Raw genomic sequence first — 26,621 nt, 5'->3', positions numbered from 1 at the left:
AGTTTTTGAGCCATTTTATGCGGATTATACAGAAAATTACAAATCTGATTCAGTGATTTACGCAGAAGATTCCAACAAACAAAATTTTAGATCTAGGCTAGATGATGAATGCCCAAGTGGCCAAAAAAAAAAAATTTCAAATTTTGCAATTTAGAAGTATTTTGACCAACTTAATGTGATTTTAGAGCTTATGTATCACTGTTATAATAATGAAATTACAGCAGTAGCAAAACAATGAGAAAACTAGTGTTTAGAGAGCAAACCCTAGGCCCAAGGCCTTGAAGATCCCTTAGTCCAAATTTGCTGAAACTTTAGGATGAAATTTCCACTTGAAAAATACATTTTTTGAGGCCAACAACCTACACAACCACCAAGTATTCAGTCCATAAAAATCAGAGATGGATTTAGGGCAAACTAGGGCTAGGAGGAGCTAGGAAGAGGGTCAAGGAAGGCTGGAAAAGGCCTTGGAGGCCTAGCGGCTCAAGGAGGGGGCCTAAGGAGGCCCACAACAGACCCTAGAGGGCTGCCACTTGGTTAAAGGGAGGGCCGAGAGGCCCTTAGGGGCTGTGGCCTAGGGTTTTTAGGCCCTTAAGGCCTATGACACCCTAAAGGGAGCCTCAAAGAGCAACTGCAAGCCCTTTAGGGCTGCGGCCTTAGGGAAACTGAGGGGAGGAGGGGGGCCGAAGGCCCTAAGCCTCACGGCTAGGGCTAGAAGCCCCTAAAACCAAGATGCAGGGGGGGATAAGAGGAGGTCGAGGCCTCTAGGCCTCACGGCTAGCCTCAGAGAGGCCTAAAACTCAGACGCAGGGGGAGAGTAGGTTGACGCAGGGCAAGAGGAGGAGGACGTTGGCCTTGGAGAGGTCGGATCTGGCCCGAGAAGGATGAAACTCAAAACCCCAACTTCAGAAAAATTTTCTCCTTTCAGATCTGAATTTTGCTACAAAATTTTTAATGGCTGGCCCTGCAAAAATTTCTAGAGACTAGATCTTACTCTCAAGGGCCTAGATCTAGCTCTACTTCAACTTCTTCTCTTGACTTCACCTGCAAAAACAGAAATAAAACATCCAAAACCCTAAATATATACAAAATCTCGAAACCCCAATTAGCCAAAAATAATTTACATGTTTAAATTACAAATTTATTTACAAATATACAAATATACAAAGGTTTTGAAAAAATAATTTTTTGAGAAATGATTTTTTTATGGATATTTTCTTTGATAAATGGCTAAAATATACTTTAGAAACCCAATGCACACTATAACCTTAACGAAGATTAAATCCACCATATAAATATTCGGGATCCAAACAAAGTTGGTTCCTGCCGACAGTTTGTGAACTTGGAGACCAAGAACTGAAGTACCTGCAAACACTATGTATTTATCTCAAGAAAATCCATTAATCATATGGCGAATCAAATCATCTAAGATTAGCCCAAAACTATCAATAGAATGACTTTATCTCCATCTAATGAAAAACAGATCTTATCATTTACAAGCACAACATAGGAAAGTCCATAGTCAGTACATACCACAAATCAACAAACATGGAACACCTTGAATTGCACCCCAAAGTCTTTATTATGATAGAAATAAAAGTTCCCAGCGAGACAATAGTGTTACATCAATGCTTCAACAACAATTTCTTAGCCAAAAATCAGATGGCTAGAGACTCAAATGACTCTCTAATTTATAGATAAATCCTCCAAGTGGAAAAATAACGGCTAGTTTGCTTGATCCTTGTCAAAATAATCTTGATCGTCGAAAAATACTTGATCATCTTTTAATCTTAGCCGTTGAATTTTTATTTTTGAGGAATTTTCGAATTTATCATTTAATTCCATTTTTATTAGTTCAAAATTAATTTTGAGTTAATTTCCTCAAAAATTTGATTTTGATTTAACCATCAAGGTCCCAGGGTCCAATTTTTCTTGAAATATCCAATATTCCCTTAGTAGAGGACCCTCCAAAAATTAACTCTTTTAAGACCCACAAATTTTTCCACTTGGAGAATTTACTCTATGAATTCAATTTTGACTCAATTAATTAAATTTCTGGCTTCGGATTTTAATTAAATTTTGCCAGAAAATTTAATTAATTGACACTTGAGGGGATTAATTATTTTTTCCACCCTCTAATATTTTAACCATGGTTTCTGAGTATGAGGGACCACACATTAAAATATATTTTTTTACATAATATTTACAATTTCAACCCTCAAAGGGGGAATACCCGTTTGGCCTAGACCCTCAAATTACATATCCAATCTGCGACACGATATGATCTAGTAGACTAAATGATTTGTAATAAAATAATTTAGCCAATTAGCTTAAATTATTCCCAAATCACTTCTACATAAGACTTGACTAAAACACTAATACTCACCTAAGACTTTGACGAAGAATTCCACCCTAGCTTTGGGGTGAGGCTGGAGGGAAAAACTTTTCTGACTATCTGTGTTTAGAAACACAAATGAATCAATGAGACAAAAAACCTCCTAGGATAAAACTCTCGCCAAAATAATAGGATTACCTAGGTTGTTACATACATTAACGGTCTTACTACATTACATTACTTGCAAAATGGGTTTACAATGACATGTAAATTGTTGATAGATGATCCGATATGGTTGAAAAAATTGGTATCTTTGCTTCCGTGGAACTTTGAAAAAAAATGTTCAACATCTGATTCCATATGTTCAATGTGAGAATCCTAGAATCCTGCATCCAAGAAAACAAAAGTCCATCAAATAGATATCCATTCAAAATCGAAATCATCATGCATACATAATAAATGTTGCTGGAATAGAAAATTCTACTCTAACAAACTGAAACATAAAAGACATAATATAAATGTGTGAAATAAAACTATCTAATGACATGAAATAAAAGGGAGTAGGGTTAGAGATATTATACAAAACGATGCCCTATGGCATCAAATGTCATCGATGTGGATCAATCTTGGGCATCTGTTGACTGACTGGTAGATCAATAGGTTGCTTATTAGATGCCCCTTGCTGAAATTTGACCCTCTTCGGTCGGTGTAATTGCTCATCATTGTGCTGCATATCTCTGTGAAACTGAAATCTGTTCGAAGGAGAGGATGGGCGATGGAATGAAGAAAATTGACAGATCGTTTGAACAAATTCTGACTCGAAGTGCGGTGGATGACCCTGTGGCATGACCTCTTCACCATTTTCCAATCTCTTTGGAACTTCCACATGATACCTTCTCTCCACTTCTCTGTATAATCTAACCATGCCACCTGTTGCTGCTGGAATAATGGTGTAAGATAGATCCATTTGAATAGAACCACCAAGATCGACTGCAAACTTCCTAGAAAGAAGCATTCCCCACACATCTGGTACATCAATTACTGCTATTTCCATGGTGATGATCCTGTATGGGTAATTAGATAATGTGACCTGTAGATCTTTAACCACACCAGGGACTTCCAACTTTTTTAGAATCCATTGAGCAAATGTTATGATAAGGTCTAGAGATTCTTAAGTTTAACTGTTCCATAACTTTCTTAGTCATAACATTTGTAGATGCACCAGAGTCAAGCATGCAATTATGGAGCAAACGATCATTTATGTCCAATGTCAGGAAGAAAGGCTAATGGTCTTCATTAGTCATATAGTAGTTTAAGTCCTTTAACTTGATTTCTTCATCTTTAGGCTGAGTATCAAATCTTTCTTGTTGAGCAATGCCTAAGGCTTTAAAGAATGAAGCTCTTTGTGATGGAATCTTCAACAATTCTAAGACTGAAACTGACAAGAAGCCCATTCTTTTGTTTAGTAAGATGATGGTTATGTTTGTTTTGAGATTTTCGTTGTTTATCTAGATTTTCATTAGAGTTAGATTCCTACAATATTTGAAAGTTAACATATTGTTAGACTAAATGAGAGTTAAGCTATTGTTGGATTGAATGAGAGTTAAGCTATTGTTAGAGTGAATGAGAATTAATCTATTGTGAGAGTTAAGCTATTGTTAGAGTTAAGCTATTGTTAAATCAATTTATCAAATTGTATCTAATTGATTATTATCTAAAAATGCCTTATGTTATCCATCTTAAATTTGTGAATCTATATAAACACTTTATACCTTTCGGATGGAACTTGTCTATTTTGGCTTTGATCCTTACCTCTCCTGGTATAACCTTTACTTTTTGCAAGCTCAAGAATCTTCTCCTGAGGTGGCTTCTCACCATATGCTTGAGTAATGGGGTCTTTCTCTTCATTGAAGGTATTGATGGAGAAAGCTGAAGATATCATGTCGACACATTGACTTTCCTTGGAATTATCTTGACTCGCGTTATGATCTCGCTGGTTTCTACTTTTCTCCAAGATTCTTCTAGCAAAGGCACATGTACTCTCTTCATGGAAACTCTCACAAGGTCTGCAGAAAGGAATAGGCTCATCAATCACATTAGTAGACTCAAGTGGTGTAGGAGGCCTTTGATCATTTGGTGGATTTCTTCTCGACCATGGATTGCTGTTATTACCCTTGTTGTTATTATTATTTCTAGGCGGCATACTCTACATTTGGGACCTTTCCATTTGTATTAATTGATTTTGAATCTCGCCCATCTGTGTACATTGTTCAACCTTCATTTCTTTCATTAATCGAGTCAATTCTTTAACTATCTCAGATTCTTCTTCTTTAACTTCTTTCCCCTTAGACTTGATTTGGACTCTTTCAAAACCAGGGATTTCTGACTTTCCTGAGGCTTTCTTGTCCTTTTCTAATTCCTCAGTTGTGCTTTGGGCAATAGCTAAAGTGTTGGGATGAGCACGTCTTATCTCATACTGCGTCTCTACAGGGTAAGCCTCAAGATATTGTTCTAGAATTGTCTTGTCAGGAGGCTTGTAATCTTGAGTCATATCCCTTAATAGTTTATTAAATCTTTGGTTAAATTCTTCAACTGTTTCATTTTCTCTTTTCTTAATAGTGTTGAATTCCTTAACCAAATATTTTCCTTCCCTCTTATCTCCATACTTATCTCTAAATGCATCAAGAAGGGATCTCAAAGAGTCGAAGGCATTGTCAGCTTTGTCTTGAAACCAATCGAGAGCATCATCTTCTAGAGAAAGCACAAATAATTTCATTTGAACATCCTCGTGATTATAAGCAATAGCATGAGTGAATCTTTGGATAAAGCAGTTGAACTTCTTTATGTGACTTTCAACATTAATAGCATTGTTCCCTTGGAAGAGAGGCAACTTACTCATAGTGGACTCATTCGACAAATCATGTGGATATCCCTGAATGTTGGTGAAGTTGCAAGGCCTGTAGAAGTCACCCATGATGTCTTGATTTATAGGATGGTTGATGAAAAGCAAATGGAGATCAAGGAGAGCTTCCTGTCCGAGAAAATTTAAACGATCTCTAGAATGTAATTTGTTTAACCGGGCTCTTAGAACCTTTTCAGGATCGAGAGCGGGGTTAACCAAGCTACCAGGATTTTTTCTAGAGTACGTTCTTGTGAATGGATGAATAAGTGGAGTCGCCACCCAAACAGGAAACCAACCTAAATGTCTAGGTGCTAATGGTGTGAATGAACAAGATGAGAAGATTAGTGAGAGAACAAAAGATAAGGTGATGAGAAGATGAAGAATGATGAAAGATCAGAAGATTATGAGGATTAATGAGTGTCATCAACTCCAAGGTCCTATAAATTGGTCCCCGACAATGGCACCAAAAAATGTTGTGGTGTTGACTGGACAATAAATGAAGGATGAAAGATCACAAAATGATAAGAAATGATGTTGTGATGACCAAAGACAGAAAAATCTATCCCCGAAAACGGCGCCAAAAAATGTTGTCGCTCGGATTGTACAGGCACCCCGACAACTGCTTAGGGCGAGGGCTGTCACTCTGATCCCAGCCCACTCTTTTCTAGCTGTCTCCCAACAACAGGGTATGGGGGGTAGTCTCGATGGAAATGAGGTGGAGGAAATCAAGTTGGGAACCAACTCATTCGGGAGACACAATTGAGTGACCTAGCTAGTTGATAGAATTTAGCAAGATTAAGGATTTGATTAGATTTGATATTGAGATTAGTCCCTGATGGAGTCAAAACTTCTCGCTTATTAGAAATTATAGCCAAGTAATCGGATGGACAACTGGCACTTATATGATGAACTAACTTATATGAAGATGCAACTTCTCAGATCTAGGTGAAATACAAGGATGTTGGTTAATTTTAAATTAAATGCCTAATCTAAGTTGAACCTTTCCCTTAACTGTTTTGAGAAACAACCTTCAGTGTAGGTTGTGAGATGAAAGCCAACGGGAAGCGGGTAGGTTGATTCACTAAGAAAGACTGAATCCTTCGAGCTAAAAGAGAGAGTGTTGTCGTAGGAGTCTATCAACCAAGATTATTCTTGGAGGTAAGTTATTAAGTGCAAAACTAAGACTAGAATGCTTATGCAATAATTGTGAGTGAAGTCTTTTGAGTTAAGACTGTTTAAGTGTTTAAGTGCTTAATGATTATCTTTATGACAATAGTACTTAATAGTAATTAGATGACAATCTTAAAACAAGACAAGTGCTTAAGGAAGAAGTGTCAATGAACCAATCCACAAGATACTTAGAATAAACTATTCAATTGTCAATTAAGCAATGATTACATGATGCCAATAAAATTTATTCAAGATGCTCTTATCACAAGGCCAATTAGATTTCAAATGCTTATACCATCAACAAGATCAACAATTTAGAACTTAAGTTTATGAGTGTTTTAAGTGTAAAATTCAGAAATTCTTGTAACTTAAAACAAGATAAGCAAATGTTAGATCTCAAATATCCAAATCAACAATAATACTTCAGAAATTCCAGCACTTATTAATCTTATGATAGAAGTAAGGAAATCACTTTAAACCCAAGAGATGACAAGCCCATAGCAACTAGCGTTGATCACTTAAGTGCCCAACAACTTGCCAAAGTGAAACAATGAATTTTAGCTTTCTTGAAATGTAATTTTCAGAATTAGATCAGATCTGATATAACTTATTACAACAGCAAGCAAATATAAAACTAGTGAATTAGTGATGCTACAACAAGTGCCACTTCAAGCTCAAAACTAGGAAAAATTTGCCAAAACTGAAAAATTTAGTTTTTTAGCCCTTTCATGTGGATTATTTACAGATTTGATTCAGTGATTTATGCAGAAGATATTAGAAAACAAAATTTTAGATCTAGGCTAGATGATGAATGCCCAAGTGGCCAAATTTTAGGAAAATTCAAATTTTGCAATTAGAAGTATTTTGACCAACTTAATGTGATTTTTGGGCTTATGTATCACTGTTATAATGATGAAATTACAGCAGTAGCAAAACAGTGAGAAAACTAGGGTTTAAATAACAAACACTAGGCCAAAGGCCTTGAAGATCCCTTGGTCCAAATTTGCTGAAACTTTAGAATGAAGTTGCCACCTAAAAAATAGATTTTTGAGGCCAAAAACCTGCAAAGCCACCAAGTATTCAGTCCAGAAAAATCAGAGATGGATTTAGGGCAAACTAGGGCTAGGAGGAGCAAGGAAGAGGGTCAAGGAAGGCTGAAAAAAATCCTTGGAGGTCTAGCGGCTCAAGGAGGGGGCCTAAGGAGGCCCGCAACGGGCCCTAGAGGGCTGTCGCTTTGCTAAAGGGAGGGCTGAGAGGCCCGTAGGGGCTATGGCCTATGGTTTTTTAGGCCCTTAAGGCTTGCGACACCCTAAAGAGAGCCTCAAAGGGCAGCCGCAAGTCCTTTGGGGCTGCGGCCTTAGGGAAACCGAGGGGAGGCGGCCCTAAGCCGCACGGCTAGGGATAAAACCCCCTAAAACCAAGATGCAAGGGGGATAAGAGGAGGCCGAAGCCTTCAGGCCTCACGACTAGCCTCATAGAGGCCTAAAACTCAGACGCAGGGGGAGAATAGGCTGACGCAGGGCAAGAGGAGGAGGACGCTAGCCTTGGAGAGGCCGGATCTGGGCCCGAGAAGGATGAAACTCAAAACCCCAACTTCAGAAAAAAAATTTCCTTTCAGATCTGAATTTCGCTACAAAATTTTTAATGATTGGCCCTACAAAAATTTCTAGAGACTAGATCTTACTCTCAAGGGCCTAGATCTAGCTCTACTTCAACTTCTTCTCTTGACTTCACCTGCAAAAATGGAAATAAAACACCCAAAACCCCAAATATATACAAAATCTCAAAACCCCAATTAGCAAAAATAATTTACATGTTTAAATTACAAATTTATTTACAAATATACAAATATACAAATATACAAAGGTTTTGAAAAGATAAATTTTTGAGAAATATTTTTTTATGGATATTTTCTTTGATAAATGGCTAAAATATACTTTAGAAACCCAATGCACACTATAGACTTAGCGAAGATTAAATCCACCATATAAGTATTCAGGATCCAAGCAAAGTTGGTTCCTGCCCACAATTTGTGAACGTGGAGACCAAGGACTGAAGTATTTGCAAATACTATGTATTTATCTCAAGAAAATCCGTTAATCATATGGCGAATCAAATAATCTAAGATTAGCCCAAAACTATCAATAGAATGATTATTTCCATCTAATGAAAAACAAATCTTATCATTTACCAACACAACATCGGAAAATCCGTAATCAGTACATACCACAAATCAACTAACATGGAACACCTTGAATTACACCCCAAAGCCTTTATTATGATAGAAATAAAAGTTCCCAGCGGGAAAATAATGTTCATCAATGCTTCAACAACAATTTCTTAGCCAGAAATCAGATGGCTAGTGACTCAAATGACTCTTTAATTTATAGATATATCTTTCAAGTGGAAAAATAATGGCTATTTTGCTTGATTTTTGTCAAAATAATCTTGGCCGTCCAAAAATACTTTATCATCTTTTAATCTTAGCCGTTGAATTTTTATTTATGAGGAATTTTCGAATTTATCATTTAATTCCATTTTTATTAGCTGAAAATTTATTATTTTGAGCTAATTTCCTAGAAAATTTGACTTTGATCTAACTACCAAGGTCCAAGGGTCTATTTTTTCTTGAAATATCTAATATTCCCTTGGTGGAGGAGCTCCAAAAATTAATCTTTTTAAGACCCACGAAATTTTCCACTTGGATAATTTATTTTCTCTATGAATTTAATTTTGACTCTAATTAATTAAATTTTTGGCTTAGGATTTTAATTTAATTTTGCCTGAAAATTTAATTAATTGACGTTTGAGGGGATTAATTATATATTCCACCCTCTAATATTTTAACCATAGTGTCTAAGTATGAGGGACTATGCATTAAAATATTTTTTTACATAAGATTTACAATTTCATCTCTCAAAGTGGGAATAGTTGTTCAGCCTAGACCCTCAAATTACAGACCCAATCTGCTACACAATATGTTCTAGTAGACCAAGTGATTTGTAATAAAATAATTTAGCCAATTAGCTTAAATTATTCCCAAGTCACTTTTACATAAGACTTGACTAGAACACTAGGAATCACCTAAGACTTTGACGAAGAATTCCACCTGAGCTTTGGGGTGAGGCTGGAGGGAAAAACTTTGCCTACCATCCGTGTTTAGAAACACAAATGAATCAGTGAGATGAAAAACCTCCTGAGATGAAACTCTCGCCAAAATAAAAGGCTTACCTAGGTTGTTACATACATTCATGGTCTTACTAGCATCATTTACATTATGTAACTTGCAGAATGGGTTTATAATGACACATAAAATGCTGATAGATGATCCGATACTGTTGAAAAAATTGGTACCTTCGCTTCCTTGAAACTTTGACAAAAATTGTGCAACACCCCTAACAATTTTCTTAGGGCGAATTTCTATATAATATTGTTGGATCTTTGACACTGAATTCTCCATTGATCCTAGACAATCACTTTGGGTAAGCACGTCTTTAACAGTAGGATAAGGAACATATGCATGTATCTTATTGTACCCCACGTATATTCTAGAATAATTCAGTGACTTGATCAAAGCATATGCTTGTTTCTCGGCGAGAGTGTGCCTGGTTTCAGCGTCTCTTAAAGGTTTGCTCATGAATGTTATCGGTCTCTCATCACCTTCCTTGTCTTTTTGCATTAATACCCCAACTATAGTGTCCTCAAATGCAAACGAATAAATAATGAAGACTTTGGAATAATCAGGCTGATGAATACCGGAGCATAACCTATTCTATCTTTGATTTCTGTAAATGATTTGGCTTGAAGGTCATTCCAAATATAAGGCATGTCCCTCTTCAACAAATCATTCATGGGCTTAACCACCTCAACAAAGTTTGGGACAAATCGTCTAACGAAATTTATCTTACCAAAGAAAGATCGTAATGATCCTTTGTCTTTAGGTGTCGGGATGTTTTTAATAGCATCAATTCTCTCTTGATCTATGCTAATTCCATCCTTGGATATGACATGCCCTAACAATTTTCCTTGATCTACTCCAAAAATGGACTTCTTTGGGTCAAGGGAGATATTTTATTGCCTGCATTTTTCAAACACTTTCCTGAGGTGTTTGGAATGGTCATATCTCTCCTTAGAGGCCACCATCAGATAATCCTGATAAATCTCGATTATCTTTCCCATCAAATCTTGGAAAGAAAAATCCATGGCCCTTTGAAAGGTGGATCCAACATTAATTAATCCAAAGGGCATCCTTAGATATTTATAGGTTCCCCACGGGGTATTGAAGGCCGTTTTTAGTTGATCTTCCTCACTTAACACTACCTGGATATAGCCTAAGAATCCATCAAGGAAAGACATCATTTGGGATCCCGTTATCCTTTGCAAGAGGTTTTCCATGTTTGGCAAAGGGTAATTATCCTTTAATGATACTTGATTCAAATCCCTAAAATCAATGCACATTCTAATGTTCCTAGTTTTCTTCCCAGTCACCATAGGATTGGATACCCATCACGAATGCCTAATAGGTGCAATGATACCAGCATCAACCGTCTTCTTGAGTTCTTCTTTGACAAAGGTGCCAACTTTGGGTTGATTCTTTTCAGCTTTTTCTTGACAGGCTTTGCACCTTCCTGAAGAGGTGTAGTGTATTTGATGATTGTAGGGCTATATGCCTTCAAATCTTGATAAGACCAGGCAAAAACATCTTTGAATTCACGTAACAACTTCTCCAATTCCATCCTCTCAGGCTCGGTGAGATTCTTTCCTATCTTGATTATTTGAGGAGATGATGGGGAACCTAGATTTAAATCAATGGTATCAAAGGATTCTCGAACTTCATTGATGATTCAGGTTTCATCATTTCTGTCAAATTGGCTTTCTCGATCAATATCTTTTTCTCTATTCCTCGCTTGTTCTTCACATTGCAAAAAACCAACTATTCCTTATCATCCTCAAACACAGGCCAATTCTTAGAATAATTAGGTACAACAGAACGACACACAGTATCAATGACACACCTCCCACATTTAAAATACTCTTTATTAAGGATTTGATCAGTAGAAGCAACTACAACCAAAGTATCAACCAATTGATTATAATTTCTAGGAACAACCTTAATGGAGAAGTCTTTAAAGCTTTCAAATATCTTGGATGCTCTTTCTTTGTAGGGACCCAAACCTTCACTCTTAGTACCACAAGATCCTTTGACTTGTGAGACAATGAGGTCAAAATCCCCAATAACTATCAATTTTTGGATTTTGTTTATACTTTGCAGCGTCCAATCCCAGGATCGAATCTTCGTATTTGGATATGTTGTTAGTACACTTAATATCTAGGCAGAGGGAAAACAAAGTATGCTTTGCGGATGGGGATATAAGAACTATGCCAGCTCCTACCCCCGATTTTGAACTAGCTCCATCAAAATACATAGTCCATGTACCTTCAACTTCAAGATCAAGATTTGACTCATCAATATACATCTTCCATTCACCAAACTCCTCTTCTAGTAACTCATCATCGGAATCCCCATGGAGAATAATGAAAGGTCTAGTAAAAGGTTGTCGATACAATATGACATAAGAATGCTCTCCCATGGGAATTTTGGCTTGTGACTTGTCACCGAAGAAAATTGCCCCTAATTAGTTCAGAAAATTATGAGAAAGAAGGATTCTCCATTCAATCGGGATATCCACTATGTCAATTGTTGTCTCTGTCTCAAGGTATCCTTCCAATGATACTTTCTGATTTTCCACAACACCATACACCTTGACCTTTTTAGATCCTGTAGGAATTTACAGGATAAGTTCCTCAGACAAAACACCAAAGGACACCGCTCACAAACAGATCACAGATCAATACATCGGTATTCTTGACGTGGTTAAAACCCTCAAAGAGGGAAACAATCCACAACCTGAGCCAACGCGGCCACTTCAAGCAATTTATTAATAAAAGAATGAAAATTTACATAAGCTTCTCTCATGAACGGTTAACCTACAAATGTCCCTGCATATTCTTTAAATAGAGATCATGGACCAATCAGGTGTTAAGCCAGGGATCAAGTGTCGGTAATACCGAGGAGAGAATGAACCGTCGGATCACTACATATCGTGACTGTCGGATTGTAAGTTACAAAAGTACATAGTAAAGAAACACACTTTACCTAACACTACACTAGACCAAGTTATACTTAACTATTTCCTATGTGTCGGAATATCCTAACATCCCCCCTTAAGAACAACTTGGGATAGGATTGAAGGATGTACAAATATGACACAATAGGAGAAGGAAGGAGGTATTAGAGCCTATCCCCCCATAGTGACAACTTCCTGAACTCCAACCATAAATCGAAGTTTAGTAAACTTCGCCTCTGTGAGAGCCTTTGTAAAGATGTCTGCAACTTGATCATCTGTTGAACAATATTTCAATTCAAGAATATGGTCGTGAATGAGCTTTCTGATGAAGTGCATGTGCAGTTCAATGTGTTTGCTGCGCTGATGTTGGACTGGATCTTTGCATAGTTGAATGGCACTTTGATTATCACACCAAAGTGTAGTCGGATGTTGCTGCTGAAAGCCAAACTCTGACAGGATCTGACGAAGCTACAGGGCTTCTTTACTAGCTTCTACGGCACCACGATACTCTGCTTCTGCTGAAGAAAGAGAAATGGCACTTTGTTTCTTGCAAGCCCATGTAATAGGTCCTGAACCAAGAGTGAACACATAACCTGCAGTAGACTTCCGATCATTAGGGTCACCAGCGCAATCAGAATCAGTGAAACCAACCAATAGAGGAGATGCTTCTGCACTGTAATGAATCCCAAACTGAATTGTACCTCGAACATAACGAAGTATTCTTTTAGCTGCTTTCCAATGACTTTCATGTGGGTTTTGCATAAACCGAGCAATAAGGCCAACAATAAAGGAAAGGTCAGGATGAGTATGGGTCAGATACAAAAGTTTTCCTACAAGTTGACGGTATAAGGTAGCATCAACTTCAGGGGAAGTACAAGTGACTGAAAGTTTGGCTCCATACTGAAAGGGAGAAGGGGTTGGCTTACAGTATTCCATGTGAAAATGGCGTAGAAGATCACATCCATACTTGGACTGGGAAAGGGAAATACCTTCCTTGGATTGCAAGACTTGAAGACCAAGAAAATAATGCAAGTGTCCTAAGTCTGTCATTTCAAACTTCTTTTTAGGCTGGACTTCACATGGTTTATAAGGTTGGGATCACTACCAGTAAGGATAAGATCAACATAAAGAACAAGAATGATAAGAGACTTGCCCACTTTCTTGGTGTAGACAGTATTGTTAGAATGACACCTAGAAAATCCAGTTTCTAAAAGAAAACTATCCATTTTGGCATACCAAGCCCGAGGGGCTTGCTTGAGACCATAAAGGGATTTCTTAAGCCGACATACAAGGCTGGAGTCTATTTGTATAAAGCCAGTAGGTTGTTCCATATAGATTTATTCATGCAAGTCCCCATGCAAGAAGGTAGATTTAACATCCATCTGATGGACTTCCCATTTGAAAGAGGCAGCAAGGGAAAGAACAAGGCGGATAAAGTTCATTTTGGCAACAGGGGAGAAGGTTTCAGTATAGTCAATGCCTTCAACTTGTGAAAAACCCTTAGCAACAAGACAAGCTTTATGTTTATCAACTTTTCCATCTGGTCCATACTTGGTTCTGTAAACCCATTTGCATCTAACAAGTTTTCGTCCCTTTGGAAGGGGAACAAGATCCCATGTATCATTTGCCAATAATGAATGATATTCTTCATTCATAGTTGCGTCCCAATCTGGATGGCCTGAAGCTTCTGCAAAGGTGTCAGGATCATAATTAGCTGAAGCTTGAGCCAGTAAAGAAGAGGCTCTATTGAATTGAGAACGTGTATGTCGCTGATCTGTAGGATCACCAACAAGAGCACCTACTGCATCCCGAGTAGCACGGACCCATTTTGGAAGCTGAGGAGCTGAAGGAGGATCCTAAGAAGGTGGGGGAGGATTGTCATCCTCGCTGTCATCATCTGAAGAAGAAATATTTTCAAAAGTAGAAGGGATAGAGAGAGGTGGCACATCTACCGAACTAGGCTCGTAGGCCGATATATTTTCAGCAAACTTTACATCTCTTCTAATGATAACATTTTTGGACTTAAGTGGAATAAGTTTGTATCCTTTGACATCTTCAGAATATCCAACAAAAATACATTTTTCACTCTTAGGTTCTAAAGCTTTACGTTTCTCATCTGGAATATCGGCCCATGCTTCACTTCCAAAAACACGAAAGTGACTTACATCTGGTTTAATTGAGCTCCATGCTTCTTCTGGAGTGATATTCTTTAAAACCTTAGTAGGAGTGCGATTTATTATGTAATTTGCACAGTTAATTGCTTCTGCCCAAAAATTAAGACTAAGTCCTTTAGATTGAAGCATACAATTAGCTATTTCCTTTAAGGTGCGATTCTTCCTTTCAGCTACACCATTTTGTTGTGGAGTATATGGAACAGTAGGTTGCATTTGAATTCCATTCTCAGTGCAAAAGTTGATGAATTTGTTGTTAACATATTCTCTGCCATTATCAGATCTTAGCTTAAGAATTTTATGTGCAGATTGTTTTTCAACAAAGGCCTTAAAGGCCAAGAACATGTTAAATACTTCACTCTTGAGTTTTAAGAATTATACCCAAGTGCGTGTGGGGAAATCATCAATGAAAGTTAACAAATACTTGTAGCCAGAGAATGAAACAACTGGAAGTGGACCACATAAATCACTATGCACAAGCTGTAAAGGGGCTGAGGCGTGCCAAGAGGCACATTTTTCAAAACTATCCTGATGATGTTTTTAGAGTACACATCCAGAACAAATACCATCTCTGCAAGATACCATTGGAAGACTTGTCACCATATTTTCTTTACATAGATTCTGAAGGGAGCGATAGTTTAAGTGACCAAATCGCTCATGCCAAAGTTTGCTCACTTCATCATTATGAGCAACAAATACTGAGGGAAGATTTGATGACCCAAAGTTGTTAAATTTATACAGCCTTGTAGAATCATCAGAAATGCCAGTAGCTAAAATCTGTCTAGGATCGCTTAGGTCCTTAATTACAACATCGTGAGGTGAAAATTCAACGATTTCACCTTCACCTGAATGAGTTATCTGATATACAGATAGAAGGTTGTAGGATAAGGTTGGAACACATAATACATCATTAAATTGACCATTGTCTATATGAACAGTTCCAGTCCCTACAACACTAAGAGATCTATCATCACCAACATATATATTTTTGTTTTTACAATCATTTAAAGAAGAAAACATGGCTTTGTTTTTGGCCATGTGATAAGAAGCTCCAGAATCAATGAGCCACTCATGAGAATTCGAAGAAGAAGACATTTAGTGCATATCCAAACCGAGATGTTTGACAACCACATGCAGAAAGTGCTATTCCTGAAGATGAAGTTGAAGTTGAAGAGTGCTCCAAATGGATGTTATGCTTCTTCATTGCTGCTTCCAAGGCTTCCATCTTCTTAAAGCATTTGGATTCTAAGTGGCCATCTCGATTACAAAAGTGGCAATGTCTATCAATCTTCTTCCCTTTGTTTTTATTTGCCTTATCATTTTGTTGAAATGATTTTTCATTTTGAGACTGAAATTGCTTAGGACTCTTGTTTGGTTTAGGACCATTCTTTTTAGGATACGACTTCTTAGGATTCTTTGAATTTGGTTGCTGCTGGGTGGCTAAGGCTTTCTTAGAAGAGTTTCCAAGATTAAGAAGACCAAGGTGTAAGAGTTTTTCTTGTTCTCTTATTAAAGAATCACAAAAGGCATCAAAGGAAGGGGACTTGTAGTCTTGTCTTTGAGAAATGAAGGCTTCTCTTGTAGAATGGAAGGTGGAAACAAACACAGAGTAGGCTGGTCCCAACTTAGTAAGAATGGAATAGATAAGGTTACCATCTTCTTTCTTAACCTTAACACCTTCCAAGAGAAGTCTAAGGGTCTTGAACTTGGACAAAAAATCTTCAATGGAAGAAAAATTATTGGGGTCCAATGTAAGCAACTCATTTTCGAGTTGATGGGCTCTAAGTTCATTTTTAATTCCAAAAACTTTAGTGATCTGTTTCATTGCTTCATTAGGAGTATCAAGTTTTGCGATATGGAATCTAAGGTTTGGAGAAATAGACATCCCTATCAACCCACGTGTTTTATCTTGCTTATTTTCCCATTTGGCTGCCTTATCTTCATCTTTCGGTTTGGTTTCTTGGCCTGAGGCTATTCTGTAAAGACCTTTACTTCTAAGTAAATCCACAATGTAGGACCACCATTGGAAGTAGTTGGTGCTGTCAAGAATAACTTGGCATGGACTTTCCATTTTAACAGAAACTAAAGCTATAGATGCTGAAACTAAGTGTTCCAATGGAAAGATTTCGAAAAATCAGGCTGTTAAAAAAAAATGGCTCTGAAAACGGATTCCGGATGAAGAAGTTATGACTTTTTGAAGAAAAGTTGTTGAAGATGCCGACGAAGTGCGGAAATGAATGATAATGTTATATTTAAAAAAAAAATCCGCCCCCTTTCCAAACTTAATCTAATTAGCTCACTTAAAAAAAAAATTATATGACTCACTTTTATAAATAAGTGAAAGTCACTTTTACAATGATACTTTATGAGCTACCCACTAAATTGTAACTTAAATAAAAGATAAAGAGATTTTAAAATTATAAGTGACTTACTTTTTATAATGGGTGAGAACACTTTTACATAAAGTAACTTTAAAACATAAGTTACATGTGCTTTTTGAAAAAGTAACTCAACAAAAAGAAAGACTTGAACTCAAGACCTTTATTCTCATAAAGTAACTTTGGACAAAGTGAGCTAGTTTAAAAGGTTAGTAATTTTTGGAAAAGAGGAAGGGTTTTTTTTTTTAATTTTTTAATTTTTAAGTCACCGAAGCTTTTTGGGGTGCATGCTTACTTGAGAAAGCTCTTTTTTTGCGTACAAAATAAAAACCACAAAACCCAAAACAGACATACAACAAAAAACAAACCTTATGGTTTGAAGTTAGCTTTTCCCGTAATCTAACAATTTTCCTCAATGTTTCTGATTTTCCAAGATCACACTAAGGCACGGCGGAAAAGAGCATATGCATGAGAAAAAAACTTCCTTTCTGTTTCTGATTTGCCCAGATCGCACAGAGTCGCGAGGCAAAGAGCATACACAGAAATGAAAGGTGTAGATCCGGTAATAAAAAACAAAGAGATAAATAAACCGAAATAAACAAAGAGAAAATAACTAGAAACTGCAAATAAACACTGTATACCTCCAGATCTTAAAAATGACGTAGCTAGGGCTACCGGAAACCTTTTCGCGTGAAACGAAAGGGGTTCCTCACTGGAACAGATGCTCCTAACACAATAGAGCAGTCCTCTCGGCCCGAAAGCAGTCAGAAACAGTAGATCTAGGAAACGGTAGTCGGATGCAGTTCTACCGACTTCAGATTTGGATCACCAACGGATGCGGCCCTCAACTTGGCTCTAATACCATGTAGGAATTTACAGGGTAAGTTCCTCAGACAGAACACCAAAGGACACTGCTCACAAACAGATCATAGATCAATACACCAGTATTCTTGACATGGTTAAAACCCTCAAAGAGGGAAACAGTTCATGGCTTGAGCCAACGCGGCCACTTCAGGCAATTTATTAATAAAAGAATGAAAATTTACATAAGCTTCTCTCATGAACGGTTACCCTACAAATGACCCTCCATGCTCTTTAAATAGAGATCATGGACCAATCGGGTGTTAAGCCACGGATCAAGTGTTGGTAATACTGAGGAGAGAATGAACCATCGGATCACTACATATCGTGACCGTTAGATTGTAAGTTACAAAAGTACATAGTAAAGAAACACACTTTACCTAACTCTACACTAGACCAAGTTATACTTAACTATTTCCTATGTGTCAGAATATCCTAACAGATCCAATAGTGCACTTATTCCTATATTCTCTAGTCTTTTCCAAGTCTAACCCTCTCATTATCATTAGTGGCATGATGTTGGTGATAGACCCTGAGTCAAGAATGCAGTTCTTCAATGCCTTTTCCCCAAATCTAACAATGTATAGAATGGTACAACAAATATTTGTATGGGGTATTTCATGTTGGGAGGATCACTACTAATTTTAGGGACCTTTTCACTCATGCTAGGTTGCCTTAATAGATTGTCAATTTTAGAACAAATGAGGTTTTGTCCTTGGCATAAAATAGGGTACTGATTATTAATCTCCTCCATTAGAGTGGTGACCTTACTATTGTCCTCATATGTTACATGAATAGCCTCTTGGGCACCTCTACTAATCTTAAGAGCATAATTTTGGTCATCAAGAAGACTAGATGGCTCATAACTCCTAAGGTTGTACACCAATGCCCCCCTCGAAGGCTTGTAAATAAGACTCTAGAATGACTAGGGAATTTTTTAAGGATTTAATATTTTTCCTATATATAGTATTGTAAGCAATTATTCTAGTTTGAAATTTCATACATATAGAATGTAGGTGAATATTCAATATAAAACATATAATTTACTATTAAAATTGGTAATTTTTTGGCGAATATCATCCATTTAATTATATATACATAAAAGGTAGGCGAATTTTTAACCAAATCGATGAATATTTTTTTCAGAAAATGTCCAAAAAATAGCCCATTTGTGAAATTTCGCCCCTAAAATTTTCCCTAAGAATGACATCGTCAGAAGGTTTTAGCTTTTTCAGAATGAGTTGGACATACATGTTAAATCTGCAATTAAAGTCTTCTATAGATTCATCTGCTTGACTAAAATAAAGTTTCTGTACAACTCAACAAAACATTTATCTTCAGCCCATGTTTTAATGAACAGATCAAGGAAACTATCCGAACTTGATATTGATTTGCATTGGATATTATGAAACCATTCAAGAGCATAACCAGTGAATGTGCAAGCAAAGAATCTCATAACCACGTCCTCCTCAAGTCTTTTACCAATCAAGAACCTAAAATAAGCCTCTAAGTGTTGTTGGGGATCTTCTTGTTTGTTTCCACCAAACATCGGTAATTCTTCATGATCTTGAGGAGTAGGATGAGGAGCCCCTAAGATATTTCCAAAGTCAAAAGGACCTAAAGTACGACATGTCCATTTAGTAGGTCTTAATTTTAGACTAACCTATCGAAAAATGTTATAGGTGGAGTTCCTCCATCCCTCCTTTGATATGCTTGTGTATTGGCTTCCATACTTAGAACACTTTGGAGTCTCTAGAGCAATACCTATAGTGTCGTTTTAAGAATCAACCCCTCAATGATTCATGGGGAAGGCAGACTCGCTTCTTCCCGGGCAATGACGCCAAAAATGTTGCTGCACAAACTAGCAGTCCTTGTGAAGAGCCAAAAAGCTAGAGGGCAAAATAACACTTAGGACAAAGGCCCATTGTCACCACAACCTAAGTCCCCCGCTTTTCTCAGATTTTCACCGACGGGAGGAGTCCCAGTATTACTCACTTGTGATAGTTGTCTTTGTGATAGGTTTGAAGTGAGACAAGGTAGCTTATTCAATGGAAAGTTCAACAAAGGTGTGAACCTTGGGAGAGGTTAGAAATATCTTCCATGAAAAACCCCTTTAAAGGCTATACGAAACCTAGGGTTGAGATAGAACACAAGATATAGGTAATATCCTAGGTCAAGGTAGGTAAGAGAAGAGGCAATGATAGATTTACTTCACCAAGTACCAAAATTTTGCCTCAAAGAATCCCCAAGTTGAAGGATTAGCCTACTAGGGTTCCCTCTTGGTGTGAAAACTAGGGCTTTCAAATTTATGGATGAAATCTAGGTGGATGCCCACCAAATTTTGTGAGGAGGTAGTCCTACACCTTAACTTGATGTTTAGGCTCCTAGATTGTTGAAAGAGTGCCCTCCTTGAATTTCACACCAAACCCTAGCTAGGGCCTCCTTATCCTTAAAAGGATGAAAAAGGGAAGTAAAAGAGGAATTAAATTATGTTTTGTGACCACCAAGGAGATTGAACAGTGCCTAGACCATTGGGAGGTTTGGAGTCATGAATGATCTTGATATGGTCATTTCACTTTTCAAGGAGACCTAAAGGAACAAATTTTCGCCACCCCTTTAGATATTTATACCTCTTATACACTTGTTAATAGAGTTTCAAGGATAAAATGCAATAATCCCCTAGAAACATTTTTGCATTCACTATCAAATGGGTAACACGTGCAAAATTCCCAATAGTTACAATTTGAAACAATATTTCAACAATTAGGGCACGATAATAACCATGAGACATTATTCCATGCATTAGACATTAGCGAAAATCAGATATTTGTCATAAAAGAGCACTTACAAGATAATGAAGACTTTATCCATCCATAACAATGCCATATAGAAGCTCCAAAAATGAGACAAAATTATCCACACATCAAAATGCATCCATAATCACTAAAAATCCACCACGAATGGCAGGTCCGAATTTACCAATAAGCCGAAGATGCAAAGAGTGGTGGTTAGATCTCAAATGAGGTCTCCCTAATATATACAAGACCTATGAGGTCGAATTACAAATGAACAAGCCCCTCTAACATGTCTAAAATGCTAAGTAACCCACCCATGGTTACAAGCCAACCATGATAGCTTTTAAAATTCAATTAATCTCTCTCTCTAGCCCATGCAAGGCTGACGTCATGCATGTGAAGAGGCTTAGAGAGGTAACATTGAGGCCTCTTGTGCTAGAAATTTGGTAGAGGGCCTCAAAAATCATGATGAAGAGGGTGACACCCTCATTATGCTACAAAACATCTTTGGGACCCCTATTTTGGGCTTGGGGCTCCAAATGGGTCTCTAACTGGCTCAAATCATGTCCATGCTCCATCAATGAGGGCTCAAAGATGACACATGCCCTCCCATGTCTCCCTAAGAAAGACATAACCTCCTCTGGGCCTTGGATCAACTGCCAAGTGTCAGGTGCAATGTGTAGTCGACTGGGGCATCATAGTCCAAGTGCATCACCTCTCGAATAACTGGGCAACAAACAAGCAAATAGTGGTGTCGAAGAAGCCCGTGGTGTGGAAATCAATGCTTTGCATAAATGGAGGCCCATGGCTCTCAACACACACCCTAGAAATGGCATCATGATCCTCTGAAGGGCTTGGATCTTGTATAGGGAGGCCAAGTTCAAGATGAAAACCCACTTGCAATCCTGTATAAGATCCAATGTGTCTCCTCACCTTCAGACACAATAATTCATTAGTGCAATTGAGTGAATAAGCTTGTTAATCAAGGGCATAAATGAGATTTCATAGTGGGTTTCTCTTCCAAATTTGGGGCTTTGAGCATGTAATGGTGTTACCTTCCTGGATAGGAGTGGTTAATAAACAACCCTATTAGGTGTTCCCAATCCCTAAAGGGAAGGATATGTCCAAGGTATATTCTTCAAGTGGTAGGTGTCATGTGAATAATGATGAAGTGGATGGGGACACAGGGGTTTGAAGGCCAAATGACATGGGCTCAAGGGTGGTAATGATGAGGGATGTTCACATATTTGGGTGTATGAATGTAAGAGGGAGCAATCTTGGTACATAAGTTACCCTGGCCTTCATTTTTCCACCATTCTTCATTTGCCTTTTGCCTTTTATTGATTTTTGTTTTGTTATATTGCTCGAGGCTCCAAGGGATGAGAGCATGTTGTGTATGATATAGTAGTGATTACACCCTTACGATGTGGCAGTTCATTGCCCAACAAGGGTTGGGACATGCATGGGTTCCTTAATGCTGCAGGGGACACTCATAGGGGCCTTAGGAACCAGGGTGATGGCCATAATGATAAGGGGTAGAGCTCATGTTTGGCTTTTGCCCATGTGCTAATTTTATTGTCTCGACCATCTTTTGCATTTTGTGGTGTCATTTCCTTTTGTATGTGGCCATTTATGCTTTTATCTTTTTATTTTTTTTAGTTGCATCAACCTCCAGGGCATCATTCTAGGCTCGACCCAGACATGTGGACAAGGGGAGGGGAAATACTAAAACCTTGTGAACCTAGAGAGGGAAGATGATGAAATAAAGCATGTAATGTGCAGAGGGGAGTGAAAAATGTGGAACAGGAAAATGGGACCACACTACCAAAATCGGTGTTTCCCAAGTATTTCCCGTCCTAAAGCTATAAGCCAGTAGGGGAGATCCCATAGGACTAGGGTTGGGAATTAACCCCCTAGTTAAGGTAAGGGAACAAGACTACAGTCAAAACCCTTCCTCCTTCCAAGTCACCCAGTAATCCATACCCAAATGTGCCCAAGAATAACAAGCATAAACACCCGATTGAATAATGAAAAATCATACCTTTAGGATTGGATGGTCCACCTTCAAAAATACGATTTTGACAGATAGGCAAGGGTACATGATGGCTGACTCAGGTGGTAGAGATAAAGTAGCACATCAAAGCTATCAAGTGGATTTTAGGGGCTACTGCTGTCGGCTGAAGAAGAATACATCAGAGAAAAGCTCTCCAAAGGGGTACCCCACTTTTGGTGAGCTACATGTTCGAACCCAATGAGTGATAAATTCCTACATCTTTAAGGGGTATTAGAAATGCATAAAGCAAGTTGAGTCTTCTAAATTATACAAGAAAAAAATACAAATTATTAAAGTAAAAGGCGTACTAGAGGAGTGGAAAAAGCAAGTCGAGGAAAGGGGTAACTCATGCCTGCATGATATCTCCCTCTTCTTATTATAGCACTTAGAGATGTTGGAATTCCTTCAGTTGGTACCATGGTTATGATTGTCTTCCTTGAAGTCTTGCCCACCACCTTTATCACATGCATCTATGGATTGATGAGTTTATCTGTGAAATGTCCTTCTCCTTGGGGGATGTGTTGAAGTTTGTAGCTATGGTCTATCTTCATAATAATAAAATCATTGATGTATTTGATTTAATAAGATTATTATTTATTAAGCATGTTCTTCATGCTTTGTATTGGTCAAAAAGAAAAATTTAGAAGGGCATGTTCTTCATGACCCTTGCAAAAGAAATAAATTGAAATTTCATTTGTCTCACCAAATTGCCAAGCCGTCCCTCCAAGAGTTCATGTCGGCCTGCCCAGGGCCGTCTTTCTTGAAGTCTTGCCCGCCACCTTTATCACATGCATCTATGGATTGATGAGTCTACTTGTGAAATGTCCTCCTTGGGGGATGTGTTGAAGTATGTAGCTATGCCCTGTCTTCATAATAATAAAATCATTGATGTATTTGATTTAATAAGATTATTATTTATTAAGCATGTTCTTCATGCTTTCCATTGGTCAAAAGAAAAATTTAGAAGGGCATGTTCTTCATGACCCTTGGAAAAGAAATAAATTGAAATTTTATTTGTCTCACCAAATTACCAAGTTGGTCCTCCAAGAGTTCATGTCGGCCTTCCTAGAGACACACCCATTCGCATGTTGAGAAGGCTATATATAGCCTATTCATCCTCTTCCCAAGTGGTAATTTGGATCACACATATTTTTGAAGCTAGTGTGAAGGATTGAGGCTACACTTCTGTGGAGCAGTGTGAAATTCTAAGGCCATATTTTCTATGGAATGCGAGCTAGTATGAGGCCGTAATTTCTGTGGAATGCAATCTAGTTTGAGGCCATACTTTCTGTGAAATGTAGCTAATCTGTGGCACCTTTTTCTGTGGAATGCGAGCTGACTGAGGCATGTTTCTTTTATGGTATGTGAGATGACTAAGGCCCACTTTCTGTGATGATACCCGAGCTCTGTGGCTGAGGCAGTGGCTAATCTTTGACCCTCATGGAGACCCATGACAGAACTTACTACAAACTTCTTTATGGATAGATTGGAGGGCATCTTGTTCTAGTATGCTAGAGGGTTGACTTGGCATTTGGTGGTTGGTCTACTGAGCTACTATGCTAGTTAGTTTGTATATGACTTTGATGTCTCTTGTTGAACTAATTCTATTAGGAAAGGGTTGTTGGGTTTTCCTCTTGTGGGTTTTTCCCTGGCCGCTTGCTTAATTTCTCTTGTGCACTGTGATCTTTATTTATCTTGTACTTGGATAGTTAAATTGTTAAAGTATAATTGCTTGATGAAGAATTAAGAAGGGATAAAAGAACAATAACACCTTCACAAATAATTATCAAGATAAACATTCAAATTGTAATCGAATTTCAACAGGATGGAAGCACCTAATAAGGCCAATGGCTTAATCATTCTCAGTGCAAGTGTGGTAACTTGCTTACAAATCTTGAGCTAGAAAGACATTTGAAGGCAAGGTTTGTGAGAATTTTTTTTGTGCACCTAATATTAAATATGGTCCACTATGTTTCATTAATGGTTTTGTACTTATGATGTTGATTTAACTTGATCTTGAGGGTATCTTTCAAGTGGCTCATCACACATGCATCAGAGATACCTTGAGGGATGGCTTAACACCTCTAGCACCATTCGTGTAGCTCAGTTTTGAGAGCACATATGACTTTGCAGCCCCAACGTTACCCTCTTGAGATGAATGTTGGAATTTTAGGAGCCTCCACATGGTTGTATGCCCCTTGCTATGCTTCTAGATGCTGAAATATTGAGCCAATAAGCTAAGGCGTTGGCTTGATTGATGATGTTCCCAGATTGGCCTTGACCCTGTTTGATGGATGTTGCCTTGTTCTAGATCTCAGACGATGATGGAGACCACTAAGATGGTTTGAGAAGGAGCACACCATGCTTTGATGCTAACACTTGTTCCTAGGGTTGCCACATCATCCATACATGCCCTCAAGGGTGACGTGAGCATCCTTGATGATGTCATGGTGGAGGAGATGTTACTTGGAGATGTACCCATGCACTTTGATGATGTACCTTGGAGTGAGGAGCACTCTTGGACCCACTTTGTCACTTGATTGATGGAGATGTCCATTTTAGGAGGATGATGTCATGTTGGAGAGCATTTATCCCCACACTTGTGGGAGATTCATGATGCATTTCTTATGTTTTATTATTATGTAAAGCTATCTCAAGCTCGGTTTGTGACCTTTAGGTCTAGTTGAATGCTCCAAGCAAACTATTATGTGAAAAGTGACTTGCTTTCCCTTGTATAATAGAGGGAAGTCACTTTCAATTTATCATCCTCACATCTCACTCACTTCTTCTCTCAAACAAGAGTGCCCACTAGTTCTCTTATTCTTTTCTCTTGGACACAGTGGATATTTAGTGGAGCAAATTGTCTTGGGAGGGGGATTTTTGCATGGAGATACTTTTTGGGATTGATGAAGTGATTCTTGATGAAATAGTAAGTTTATTGTCATTTTCTTCATTTTGCATCCTATTTTTCTAAAATTAGGGTTTCTATTGTTCCACATTAAGAAGTGCAATATCTTTCTTGAAATCTTGATTCTTTATGGTTATAGAAAATTTGTTTTCCTTAGATTGGTTGTTCGTTGCCAAAGATCATAAAACCATACCAAAGCATCAAAGTTGCCTTTGCAACCGTTTTGAAGTGGAGGTCAACAAAACCATATAATTTGGAAATAGGGTTGAGATAATGACCTCATTAAGTAGACAACCATACTTTGCCTAAGTATAATCCTTGAAAAACCTTTCTAACTCATCAATGTTGACTGAAGTCTAAGAAACTGGATTCGCTCAAAACCCTGGTCATGTCCCAAATCCGACGAATCAGACATGATTCGATGGGACACGTGTCCTCCGATTGTGTCCCAGCGTGTCCGACTTTTGGGATTTGATGGGACATGTGTCCCTTGGTCGTGTCCCGATTTTAGGACAAAAATCCCAATTTTGGGACATGAATCCCCTGGAAAAGCGTGTTGCGCGGCCCATAAAGCCCACTTTTGGCTCATTTCTCCCTCATTGTTTTGTGTCTCTCTTGCTGTGGGTGTGTGGGAGCGACTAGCAAAGGGTTTGGGAGCATTTTGGAGGCGATTCAAGCAACAAGTAAGTGCATTTTGCTTCTATTTTTTTGCATTTTTATTACAGCAGTTTGCATGTGCATTTTTTTTACAAGTTTGTGCATTTTTTCTTTATTTTTTTACAACATTCATGGCTCAATCAAGGGCAGCAAGGAAGGGGCAAAGGAAGGGGAAGAATGTCCCCATTGGTGATGCCCCTCTTGTTCCAATTTCATCAGGGTCTGTAAGTGTTCCCTCTATTGGAAGTGGGGCTGCAACAACAACT

General features: G+C 38.0%; 1 protein-coding gene across 4 annotated transcripts in view; it reads left to right on the top strand.

Annotated features, from left to right (window-relative positions):
- The window catches only part of LOC149142915 (putative aldo-keto reductase 1), a 131,771-nt gene that overhangs the window by 65,726 nt on the left and 39,424 nt on the right, over positions 1–26,621 (top strand). The window lies entirely within an intron of this gene.

The sequence above is a fragment of the Pinus tabuliformis genome, chromosome X (genome assembly GCF_031772625.1).
Source record: "Pinus tabuliformis cultivar Carrire ecotype Pingquan chromosome X, CPIR1, whole genome shotgun sequence".
NCBI lineage: Eukaryota > Viridiplantae > Streptophyta > Pinopsida > Pinales > Pinaceae > Pinus > Pinus tabuliformis.
The sequence above is the reverse complement of the archived record's forward strand: the minus strand, read 5'-3'. Positions and strand labels throughout refer to the sequence as shown.